Below are 12,435 nucleotides of genomic sequence, written 5' to 3'. Positions count from 1 at the left end.
CAAGGCCGTCCGGGAATATCTTCTTTACCCTTCTCGCCTCACCACTCTTCCTCCTCGTCCACACTTGAGTTTTAGACATACTGTGTCGCACTAACAGGATAAGCACTACTAATAATAATTGCCGGGGACGTCTGCTATCCGCTAACTGACACTCAGTAGTGGCCCCGAGGAAGTTGGAAGTGCGGAAAACCCTCGGATTAAGTTCTCAGGATTCCAAGGAAGCCAATGTCACCTGAGAGGCGTAGGCAGAGGCCTGGGCCGGGAGTCTCCTGGGACTGACACCTCCTGGGGTTCTGCAGCCCAGAAAGGGACCCGAAACTTCCTGGGGCGAGGGGTGGTGGGGTAAAACAAGATCCAGTGCAGCGGCGTCCGAAATCTTTCATTTCAGACTGCTCGACCACAACTTGAACTCAGAATCGTGTATTTTTAAAGTCCGGAACCGCAAAGTTAGTCTGTAAGAGGGAATAGAAACCAAGTAGCGACAAAATGTAGGACACATCCCCGACTTGTTTCCGCCCGGTTTCGAACCGGGGACCTTTCGCGTGTTAGGCGAACGTGATAACCACTACACTACGGAAACCTCGGGTTGTCGGACGCCTCTTTTCAAACATAGAAATATATATTCCCTGATGCTCTTAAGTTTGGATTTTTCTTTTCTTTGTAGAAAAATTTCCAGTTTTAGTATTGGTCTTTCCCCTCACTCTTCCCATTTATCACGTACCAATATCACGTACCGATGACAGATACTAGCAAAAATGCATTAACCAAAGGTATCTACTATATTGCCCAGAGTGTTTAGAGCAGCCTGTTCACAATAGACCAGAAAACTGTACCCTGGCAGCAGGGGGTCATGTCTGTAATGCCAGCACTTTGGGAGGCCGAGGCGGGCGGATCACCTGAGGTCGGGGGTTCGAGACCGGCCTGACCAACACGGAGAAACCCCGTCTCTACCTAAAAAAAAAAAAAAAAAAAAAAAGCCAGACGTGCTACTTGGGACGCTGAGGCAAGAGAATCGCTGGAACCCTGGAGGCGAAGGTTGTGGTGAGCCGAGATCGCCTCATTGCACTCCAGCCTGGGCGAAACTCCGTCCCAGCGCCCATCAAGGAAGACATCCTAGAGGAGACGACCCCAGATCTGAGGCTTGATAGATAAGAGGGTTAGATTAGAAAGCAGGTTCTGAGAGACATTCTACAAAGAAAAAAACGGGGACGGGGGAAAGAAAGCAGATTTCCCCCACCCCAGGAGGTCTTAGACGAGGAAAGGGATTTTGCATTAGGAGTGGTCATAATCCTAGGGAGGAAATCCAGGGTTTTGAAGCAGGGCTCGGAACGAGATTAGACTAAAGGGCAACACGGGCTTAATCAGGGAAGAAGCGAGGTGTCTCCGAAAGAAGGGACCACGTGTTTTAATCTGAAAGTGATGAGAGAAACTGGAGAGGCTGGGGACTAATATTCAATTCTTGGAACGTAGCTGTCATCAAGCGAAGAGTTTTGGTTTCTTGGTTTTCTAAGAAATGTTTTAAGGTGTACTGGTCAATGGACAAATTTGTCATCAACTCGAAAATTTAATTCCATTAACAAATGCCAACAAAGATACACATTAAGGAAACTATAACTGCTCACATTATATTAAAATGGCTGAAACCAAAGTTTTAAAAAAATCTTAGGGAGGCTGAGGCAGGCGGATCACTTGGGTTCAGGAGTTGGGGACTAGCCTGGCCAGCATGGTGAAACCCCGTCTCTACTAAATAAAAATGATGGACTCCACAATCGAGGCAAGATGTAAATATCAGTCCTGAAGAGTGGCAAGATTCTTGAGATTTTTTTTCACGTGTGATCATGGTTTAGATTTTTTTCATGTGTGAACAAGTCTCAGAGAACTTAAAACAGTCTGTGAGTGTTGGACATTCCTAAGTTTGATGTGTTGCCTGTGCGGAATTGTGGACACAACCTTAGCGTTAAACAGCCTTAGCAAAGAGAAGAAGGTACTGTAGAAGATGACAGGAACAGGGGATTCCAGAAAACCTCCGCCGAGTCTGCCGAATAACTATGTTTAGACGTCGTTTTCTGTAGTGCAGTTAACAAGTTCGACTCACGTGCCCAGAGTTCCCGGGTTGGATACCAGATGGAAATGCCTCCTGAGACTATTTCTCATTCCCGACATTTTCCGTCATCGCCATGCCATACATCTCACATTTTGAGGAATATTCAATCAGTTCATTAAAGTTTATTCAGTGCCAGCTCGGGCGCAGTGGCTCACACCTGCCAGCCCAGTATTTTGGGAGGCGGAGGCGGGCTGATTACCTGAGGTCAGGAGTTTGAAACCAGCCTGGCCAACATGGTGAAACCCGGTCTCTGCTAACAGTACAAAACTGCGGGGCGCGGTAGCTCATGCCTGTAACTCCAGCACTTTGGGAGGCCGAGGTAGGCGGATCAGGAGGTCAAAAGATCGAGACCATCCCGGCCAACATGGTGAAACTCCATCTCTACTAAAAATACAAAAAATTAGCTAGGCGTGGTGGCGCGCGCCTGTAGTCCCAGCTGCTCGGGGGGCTGAGGCAAGAGAATCACTTGCACCAGGGAAAGGGAAGTTGCAGTGAGCCAAGATCGCGCCACTGCACTCCGGCCTGGCCACAGAGCGAGACTCCGTCTCAAGAAATAAAATAAAGTTTATTCAGTGCTCAACGTCAGGATTTAACACCTGGACATGAAAAAGAAAGAACCACACAGCTAGTTTAAGGCAACACAAGCTAGTTTAAGGCAACACAAGGCTTACGTTAAGAGCCACAAGGCCGCGCGCGCGGTGGCTTACGCCTGTAATCCCAGCATTTTGGGAAGCCGGGGCGGGAGGATCACCTGAGGTCGGGAGTTCAAGACCAGCCTGGCCAAGATGGTGAGACCCTGTCTCTACTAAAATAATTTTAAAAAGAAAAAGAAATTACCGGGGCATGGTGGCGGGCGCCTGTAGTCCCAGCTACTTGGAAGGCTAGGGCAGAGAATTGCTTGAAACCAGGAGGTGGAGGTTGCAGTGAGCCAAGATGGCTCCATGCACTGCAGCCTGAGCGACAGAGCTAGACTCTGTATCAAACACACAGACGCGCGCGCCCCCCCATCCCCCCCACTCACACACGGAGCTGTCCATTTGAGTGGCAATTTGCCCGTAAAGGAGACTCTGAATAAAGAATATGTACCTGTATATGTGAGTAAAGATTGACATATACTTGATATGTCATAGAATACCCAAAGAAACAGAGCAGTTAAGACAGACACAGCTTATCTTCAAGGTTTGACGTCTTTCTCACATCTCTTATGTATAAATCTGCCTAGAAAAAAACTTCAAGACTTCAGGTATCAAAATGCATTTTTCACTGGCCTTTAGTCTGTTAATAGTTTATCGGTTTTGTCAATAATAATTCCCTTTTTAAGATGATATAATAGATTCTTCTTTCAAGAAACTTTGGTGATATCCTAAGTCCAGAATCATTCAAAGAGGAAGAATAGCTATTACAGTGATCAATTCAAAGTTTAAGGCTGGGCACGGTGGCTCACTCCTGTAATCCGAAAACTTTGGGAGGCTGAGGTGGGCGAATCACCTGAGGTCAGGAGTTTGAGACCAGCCTGACCAACATGGAGAAAACCCATCTCTACTGAAAAAAAAAAAAAAAAAAAATTAGCCAGGTGTGGTGTCAGGCCCTGCAATCCCAGCTACTCGGGAGGCTGAGGCAGGGGAATCGCTTGAACCCGTGAGGTGGAGGTTGCAGTGAGTGGAGATCGCATTATTGCACTCCAGTCTGGGCAACAAGAGCAAAACTCCTTCTCATAAAAAAAAAAAAAAAAAAAAAAAAAAATTAGAAGAGTTATTAGTGGTGTATTGTAAAAAAGTTTTTGAGTGCCACCTCTATTCGAAGTGTCTTGAGGGTTCTGAGGTTGGAAACACAAATCATTTTCAGCAATCAAGCATATCCAAAGAATACCTGAAGGGGCCTATTCGTGTGTGTGTGTGTGTGTGTGTGTGTGTGTGTGTGTGTGTGTGTTTTGAGACCGGGGTCTCTCTGTCGCCGAAACTGCAGTGTTGGGATTGAGAGCCACCTATTTCTAAAACTGTTGAATCTGCATAATTTGATCTCAAACGGTAGGATAAGGGAGGAGCACACCTCAGCTCTGCTAGGCTTCCTAGACTTAGGATACGACAAACCTTGAGTCTTACCGATATCCCAGCATATGAATTATGATTGCTGCGGAATTATTGGCACTTTCTATTTGTCTCCTTCTTTACAATGTAGCTCTTCTGTTTTCTAGCAAGGCTTATCTAAGGCCTGAATATTACGGGATTCCTTGGGTTCAGTTGTTTTTTCTGTCAGCAGCACCAGGTGAAATTACAAAACATGTACACAGATAGAGAAAGGCCCCGCTGGGATTCGAACCCAGGATCTCCTGTTTACTAGACAGGCGCTTTAACCAGCTAAGCCACGGAGCCACAGCTGAGTAAAGACTCAATCGTGTATTGTTTGAATACGATGTCACACTTCTGTCATTCACAGCAACCCGGGTGACTCCTTTGTTAGAGGACTTCAAAACACAAAAAGATATTCAGGTCTCAGTTAAAACAAAAGATCTTTATTTTGAAAGAATGAATACATAGGTTGGATTGAAACAACTATTTCTCCTTGAAAAATTGTCCCCACATGGGTACCGCTAGACTCACTATAGGCTCTGGTGGCCAGGTAGGGACTTCTGTTGAACCTCAAAGGAAAAACGAATTGACTTGATTAAGCATCATTTTGTTTTAACCACACCTGTTCTCTGTTAGTGTGGAGAAGCAGGCGTTATTGGTGGAAGATTAGCACATGTCGGACACATGGTTGTTGTAGGAAGGCACTATGGGGATAAGTGGCGCATCATCAGATCCCCCCTTCCTGAGTGGTGGCACTTATTCCTCAACCACAGGAATATTAACTACTGATGGCTTTTATCTGGGTCCGACTCAGATCTACCTTCAGAGGAAGGGAAGTCCCTTGCTCCAAGTCACACCCCACCACCGGAGCAGCTTAGATCCAATGACTAGTTGATGGAGAAATACATAGGTCTGCCCTTCCTACCTCCCCACTGCAATTAAGGATGTTTGTGAAAGACCATTCCAGATTTATATACACCTGTGAGGTGGGATGTGTGTTGCACCTGTATTGAATTCAGCTTCTGGCTTTTCTCAATCCTGCTCACCTGACCCTCTCACAGATGCTGATTTTGAGAGCACTCCCAATAAGCCTCCCGCACACAAATCATCTCAGTGTCTATTTCCTAGGGAACTGACCGGTGACAAAAAGCGGTGACTAATGCCTATGTTGGTCTCTTGAGGTCAAGGTAAGTCTAAATGTGGCCCAGTCCTTCAGAGATCATTTACCATAACAAGCATCCTAGTAGAACAATAGTGATAATAATCTATGCCACAAACTTTCAGCATTTTCACTACAGAACAAAACAAAGAAAGGCATCTACTAGTTGATTAAAAAGATGTACAGGCCGGGCACGGTGGCTCACGGCCTGTAATCCCAGTACTTTGGGAAGCCGAGGCGGCCAGATCACTTGAGGTTAGGAGTTCAAGACCAGCCTGGCCAACATGGTGAAACCCTGTCTCTACTAAAAATACAAAAATTAGCTTGGTGTGATGGCGTGCCCTTGTGATCCCAGCTACTCCGGAGGCTGAGGCACGCCGGGAGGCAGAGGTTACAGTGAGCCGAGATCACTGCACTAGCCTGGACAACAGAGCGAGACTCTGTCTCAAAAAAAAAAAGTACAAAGTGAATGAAAGGAGCTAAAATACAGGAAAAGGTGATTTGTTATTTATAATAAACTAATTTTTCATATTCAAAGAGTTGAAATAAATGGCAAATTTGGCTAGTCAAAGGGTACGATTCTCATTTCTAAGGCAAAGACGTGAATATAAAGCATTAAACACGTCATATACTGATAGTGCATACGCAAGATAAGACTTCACAATTTATAAATATATATATTCATGCATATACGTCTAAATACAGGGGAGGGCATGAGGAGGGCATTTGAAATGTACATAGGCCAAGTAACTTCTAAAAATATCATTTCCTTGGGAGGCCGAGGCGGGTGGATCACGAGGTCGAGAGATTGAGACAAACCTGGTCAACATGGTGAAACCCCGTCTCTACTAAAAATACAAAAAATTAGCTGGGCACGGTGGCGCGTGCCTGTAATCCCAGCTACTCGGGAGGCTGAGGCAGGAGAATTGCCTGAACCCAGGAGGCGGAGGTTGCGGTGAGCCGAGATCGCGCCACTGCACTCCAGCCTGGGTAATAAGAGTGAAACTCCGTCTCCAAAAAAAAAAAAAAAAAAAAATTATTCCCTGAACTAACAGAAGCAGTCGTGGCGGGAGGGGGAAGTGGAATGTTGTCAAGAAAGCAGACGGTAAACCCCGAATCAGCTGCTCCCGCGGCGCCCCGCCCCGGGCTGACACCCACCAGCAGGAGGAGGCTCCGCCCGCCCGCACCGCCCCTCGCGGGCGCAAACGTTTCACGCCTTCTTCCTTGGGATTCGAACCCGGGCCTGGCCTCCTCCTCCCGTTTCAGATCGCAGGGTTTCGCTCCCCCGCAGATACCAGGCCTCACTCCGGAAACGCCCCGGCTCCGCTCTCCCTCTTACGGTTTTGGGGGCTGGTTCTGCGCGGGGACCCGGCGAGGTCCGACACCCAGAAGACGCGGTTCCCTCCGTCCTTCCGCCTGAGCGGCCCCGGTCCGCGCTCGAGCGCCACCAGCTGCCCCGGGACGGGAACTGCAGCGGCAAGTCGGTGACTCGAGCGCGGCGCCGCAGGCCTGGGACGCGCCGCGGACGTGGACAGGAATCTTCCCGGATTAGAATGCGCAGGTGAAGAACCGTTTCCCGGTAAGAAGCAGGTTTCCTCCAGGGTCGAGGTGGAGCCCCGCCACCCCCAGCCCGGGTGAAGGAAAGGTGGGGAACACAGCGAATGGAATTGTCTATTCAAAGATCCATTTCAATCAAGCAAGCCATTGCATAAAAGACAGAAGCAAGGCGCTGGACCGGATGGCTGCTTTGCTCAGTTGGTTAGAGCGTCATGTCCATGACGCTGAAGCTACAGGTTCGAGTCCTCTATGGGCAGCTGAGCTGTGGTTTTTATCCCCGGTATGGGTATCTCAACCTGTACGTTCTTAACTTCGCGCTGAGAAAACGAGTCTGAATTTGGTGGGCCTTCCCTTACTCTAGAGAAGCTACTGTTGACCGGGGTGTTACTCTCCCCCACCTCCAAGGCATACATACCCACATCCCACCCACAAAGCAAAAGGGCAGCAGGCACCTGGCAGGGGCAGAGGTACTAGAGGAGGCTTCTGTGATTCTTGTCCTCCTCTGCCCAGGGAAATTTTCTTGAAGTAAAATGCTGAATTATTTTATTACTTCCTCAAAAAAATAAAAATTAATTAATTAATTTTTTTAAAAAAAACACCCACCGTTTGTATCACTCATGCTGGGTCATTCTGTTTTCTCCATTTCAGTCTAAGAGAAAACAAAATTATAAAGTGAGAAAGAAAAATTTTCCAAAATTTCAATAATAAGAAAGACAAAGATTTTTCTTTTATATACTCTAAACGTTTATTCCAATGTCAACAGAGTTCATACCTTTAAAAATAGTTTTCTAATTTAAGAGTTTTTTTAAAAAGCAAATCATACTTAAGGCAGGGCAAGGTGGCTAACACCTGTAATCCCAGCACTTTGGGAGGCCAAGGCCAGCGGATCACGAGGTCAGGAGTTCGAGACCAGCCTGACCAAAATGGTGAAACCCCATCTCTACATATATATATATGTTAGCCGGCTGTGGTGATGTGCGCCTGTAATCCCAGCTACTCAGGACGCTAAGGCAGGAGAATCGCTTGAACCGGGCAGGCAGAGGTTGCAGTGAGCCTAGATCACGCCACTGCACTCCAGTCAGGGTGACACAGGGAGACTCTGTCTCTCTCAGTCCAGCCTCATTTCTCCGTCAAGCCATATTTCTTCCAGAATGATTCAGGCTGTGTAACTTGTCCCCTAGTATCTGCTGAGGAGGTTGAGAACGTCTACTTAGCGTGCTTATCAGTAAAACTGAAATAGCAATATTACCCCGCTCCGGTCTAATTGCTGTGTTAAATGAGAACTTACAATGTGCCTTGCATGTAGTAAATGTTTTTACAAGTTGGCTCTTGTTATTATTCAGTCTCCACACTTTCCGATTCTGCATCTGGAACAATCTTCGAGACGTATTTACTATAGACCGGGCACTATGCTGGGCACTAAGAATCAAAGCTATACAGAATACGCGAGTCTTTATTCTTTCGGAACTTTCGTTTTAGTAGGAGAGACAAACAGAACAATAAGGCAGCTGGGATGGTTTTGGGCGACACCCTTCTACTTCACATCATCAGGTATTAGATTTGCCTAAGGAAGCAGGCAACCCAGATCCCTCGCAGGCGCAATTCACAACAGGGTTCCAGCTCCTATGAGAATCCAGAGCCACAGCTGATCTGACAGGGACAGAGCTCAGGCCATAATGCTCGCCAACCGGTCAACTCCTGCTGTGGGGTTGGGTTCGTAACAGGCCACAGACCCGTCCCAGTCCATGGCCCTGGGGTTGGGGATCCCCGCAATAAAGGATCAAGATAATTTTGGATAGTGCTAAATGTATTATAATTATGGGACAATAAAATAGAGTACTGTGATGGAGAGGCTAGATGAGAATCTATTTTAGATGGGGTGCCCAGAGAAGGGCTCCCTGAAGAGGTCACTTTCCTGCTGATCGGGGATGTGGAGAGGCAGCCATGATCTTGGAAGAAAGCACTGAAGGCAAAAGCACAGCCATTTCAAAGGCCCGCAAACCAACTGAACTTGTAAAACTTGAAGACTGGTAACTTTGGTTGCATGGACACCTATTTGCGCCGGCGCAGTGGCTCATGCCTGTAATCCCAGCACTTTGGGAGGCCGAGGCGGGTGGATCACGAGGTCAAGAGATCAAGACCATCCTGGTCAACACGGTGAAACCCGTCTCTACTAAAAATACAAAAATTAGCTGGGCATGGTGGCGTGTGCCTGTAATCCCAGCTACTCAGGAGGCTGAGGCAGAATTGCCTGAACCCAGGAGGCGGAGGTTGCGGTGAGCCGAGATCACACCATTGCACTCCAGCCTGGGTAACAAGAGTGAAACTCCGTCTCAAAATAAAATACAAATACAAAAATTAGCTGGGCATGGTGGTGCATGCCTGTAGTCCCAGCTACTCGGGAGGAGGAGGCAGTGGAATCACTGTGAACCCACAAGGTAGAGGTTGCAGTGAGCCAAGACTGTGCCACTGCACTCCAGCCTGGTGACACAGCGAGACTTCGTCTCACACACACACACACACACACACAAAAACATTTTTAAATGTCCGAAGCCACCACAAAGTTCAAAGACAACAGACTAGACTGCCTGTGATTCATGTCAAAACGAAGTTAATGAGGTCATATTTAATGAGTCCCTACAAATCATAAAAGACCCAACGACTAAGTAGAAAAATTAGCACAGAATACTATGCATATAACAGAAAAGAAAATACAGATGGCTTTTTAACATATAAAAAGGTTCTTAAAGACAATATAACCTGTTGAATGCCAAAAAAAACCAAAAAACAAAACAAAACAAGAAAAAACTTCCCTGAGGGGTTTCATTTTCACGTTTCAAACTGAAAAAGAAAAAAAAAAAAAACAAGATAAACTCAAACTGTATTAAGAAGGACTCAACCATGCTCTCCAGGGTATTTTTGACAGACAGCCCTAGCTAAGAGTTGGGCTTTTCTTGCACAATCATTTGGAAGCTATGAGAATCCTGAGGAGTGGCTCTCCCTTTCTGGGAGGTACAGAGAACTAGAGTTTCTTACCTGTGACCTTGGGATCAAATATCCTCACAGGTTCAATCCCTGGTGGAATTGGAAGTCCCGGAACAGACCATGGATGTGAGCTATGGATGTGAGCGGTATTTCCATCTGATGGGTTGCAGTAGAATCACACACTGCTGCCTACTGAGGCAATTTCTTTAGATTTGAAGACAAGAAAACAGTAGTGTTTATGCAAAGGGGTAGAAAAACAATGAAGTCACCTTCGAGTACTCTTTAAATGCCGGTATTAAAGGAGTCTGGAGATAAAAACTCAGCTTACCGAGAGTGGGGTTCGAACCCACGCGGGCACCAGCCCATTGGATCTTAAGTCCAACGCCTTAACCACTCGGCCATCTCGGTGACTGAGGTTGGGGGCGAGGCAATCATTTTTTTATAACAACCAAGGCATTTGTGCCGAACGTTGAGGAAGTACCGAGTTCTTGCTGTTTTTACTGAACTGTATTAAAACATAAGCAAGATATGATAGGAAAACACAGCACGTGTTCAACAAGCATTTCTCCGGAGTCTCCTCATCTAGTCAAACATTTGTAGAAATGTTTGTTTTTACTTGATTTGAAAGGAAAAAGCAAGGGGGTGGGGGTGAGGGGGCGGAGAGACGAGGGGAGGGAGTGCCCCAGTGGGGTGCCCCTTAACACCACCTTCGACCTCTGCTTCACCAAAGTCGCCGTCCCGACTCTTTCTTCAGAGACGCCACTTTGCCCGCTGAATTCAAACGTCCAGTCCACACACACTGTTGTCGTTGGCGGCATCAGGGTTGGGGCCCAGGGTTTATTACAGTAAAACGAGTTCATTCTGGGGCAAATGTTAAGATCTTTAGCAGACACAAAGGCAGTTCAGACTCTGATATGAATGACAAAATGCTCTAAGCTGACAATGCAACCTGTTTACAGAAGGAACACCCTGAGCTGTGTGTGGGCTGCACAGAAAAACGCGCCGCCCCAGAACTCCACCTGCCCCCGGAAAAGTTCACAGTTGTTACCACAGAGAATCCAGTCCCTGTGGCTAAAGTATCACCTGGGAGGGGAGGGCCCGGCCGGGCACGGTGGCTCACGCCTGTAATCCCAGCACTTTGGGAGGCTGAGGCGGGTGGATCACGAGGTCAAGAGATCGAGACTATCCTGGTTAACATGGTGAAACCCCGTCTCTACTAAAAATACAAAAAATTAGCTGGGCATGGTGGCGCGTGCCTGTAATCCCAGCTACTCGGGAGGCTGAGGCAGGAGAATTGCCTGAACCCAGGAGGCGGAGGTTGCGGTGAGCCGAGATCGCGCCATTGCACTCCAGCCTGGGCAACAAGAGCGAAACTCCGTCTCAAAATAAATAAATAAATAAAAAGTATCTCCTGGGAGACTTATTACAAATGTGGATTCTAGAACCCCTCATGCAGTCATCCTGAATAAAACGATTTACGTGGGTCCCAAGAATCTTAACCTTACCAAGCACCCTCAAGTCATTCTAACTTCCACAGTCTCCCAAACAGCACTCAGTGAAGGAGGCTAAAGCTGTCGCGGGGAAGTTAAGAATCCACAAAAGAAACTCGTAGATAGGGTTGGAATAAATTAGTTTATGTAACAACAGTGAACACCTAGGGTGCGGCATGTACCTTCGTTTTTCAGGTAACCAGAGGAAAGTACCGCAATATGCAAAGGTTGTGTGGTCTGCAGCCGACAGGCAAAGACAGTCAGAGACGTCTCCTCAGAATCTCATCAGCTGAGGATAAAGGAGCCCAGGCCTTATTTGGATGCTCAGGACTGCCTGGGTCCACATCAGGATCTTTCTCTGCCTGATGAAGCCATGGAAAAAGGAATGGACCCCTGAAGTCCTTTGGCTGTTGGGGTCTGGGTTTTGTCTCTGGCCAGATCAAGGTTCCATTCCTGGCAGAGGATGTGTGTGGCCTGAGCGATTCCCACTTCTACCAAACACTGGAGGAAACTCAGGTTTCTCAGTGCTGGGGCAAGAACTGACTTGGGGATGGAGATGCAGGTGAAAAGCACCTCAGAGAAAGAATCCATCCTGTATGGATAGACACAAAAATGTTTAGAATATTTGATCACTGTTAGTCATGGAATTTAGCATGATCTGTGCACAAACTACAGAGTAGAAGCAATCATCTGTGAACTTTTTGAAAACACAATTATCTAGAGGGTTTAAACATCTACACGTGAAAGTGAAAAAGTTTTGCTCTTGTTGTCCAGGGTCCAGTGCACTGAGTGGCACGATCTTGGCTTACACCCTCCACCTCCCAGGTTCAAGTGATTCTGTTGCCTCCGGAGTAGCTGGGACTACAGGAGTGTGCCACCACGTCCAGACAATTTTTTTTTTTTTTTTTTTTTTTCTTAGAGACTGGGTTTTTTCAGGTTGGCCAGGCTGGTCTCAAACTCCTGGACCCAAGTGATCCTCCTGCCTCGGCCTCCCAAAGAGCCAGGATTGTAGGGATGAGCCACCGCTCCAGGCCTGGCAAACTTTTTTTTTTTTTTTTTAAGACCCAGATA

At 47.0% G+C, this 12,435-nt stretch overlaps 3 non-coding genes across 3 annotated transcripts; all 3 read right to left on the bottom strand.

Moving 5' to 3' along the window:
• Positions 1–507: 507 nt before the first annotated feature.
• TRNAV-AAC (transfer RNA valine (anticodon AAC)) lies at positions 508–580 on the bottom strand. The gene has a single exon. It is a non-coding gene; the product is annotated as a tRNA-Val (tRNA).
• Positions 581–4,402: 3,822 nt separating this feature from the next.
• TRNAT-AGU (transfer RNA threonine (anticodon AGU)) lies at positions 4,403–4,476 on the bottom strand. The gene has a single exon. It is a non-coding gene; the product is annotated as a tRNA-Thr (tRNA).
• Positions 4,477–10,199: 5,723 nt separating this feature from the next.
• Positions 10,200–10,282, bottom strand: TRNAL-UAA (transfer RNA leucine (anticodon UAA)). Its single transcript has one exon. It is a non-coding gene; the product is annotated as a tRNA-Leu (tRNA).
• Between the last annotated feature and the right edge of the window lie 2,153 nt (positions 10,283–12,435).

The sequence above is a fragment of the Callithrix jacchus genome, chromosome 4 (genome assembly GCF_049354715.1).
Source record: "Callithrix jacchus isolate 240 chromosome 4, calJac240_pri, whole genome shotgun sequence".
NCBI classification, from domain to species: Eukaryota; Metazoa; Chordata; class Mammalia; order Primates; family Cebidae; genus Callithrix; species Callithrix jacchus.
The sequence above is the reverse complement of the archived record's forward strand: the minus strand, read 5'-3'. Positions and strand labels throughout refer to the sequence as shown.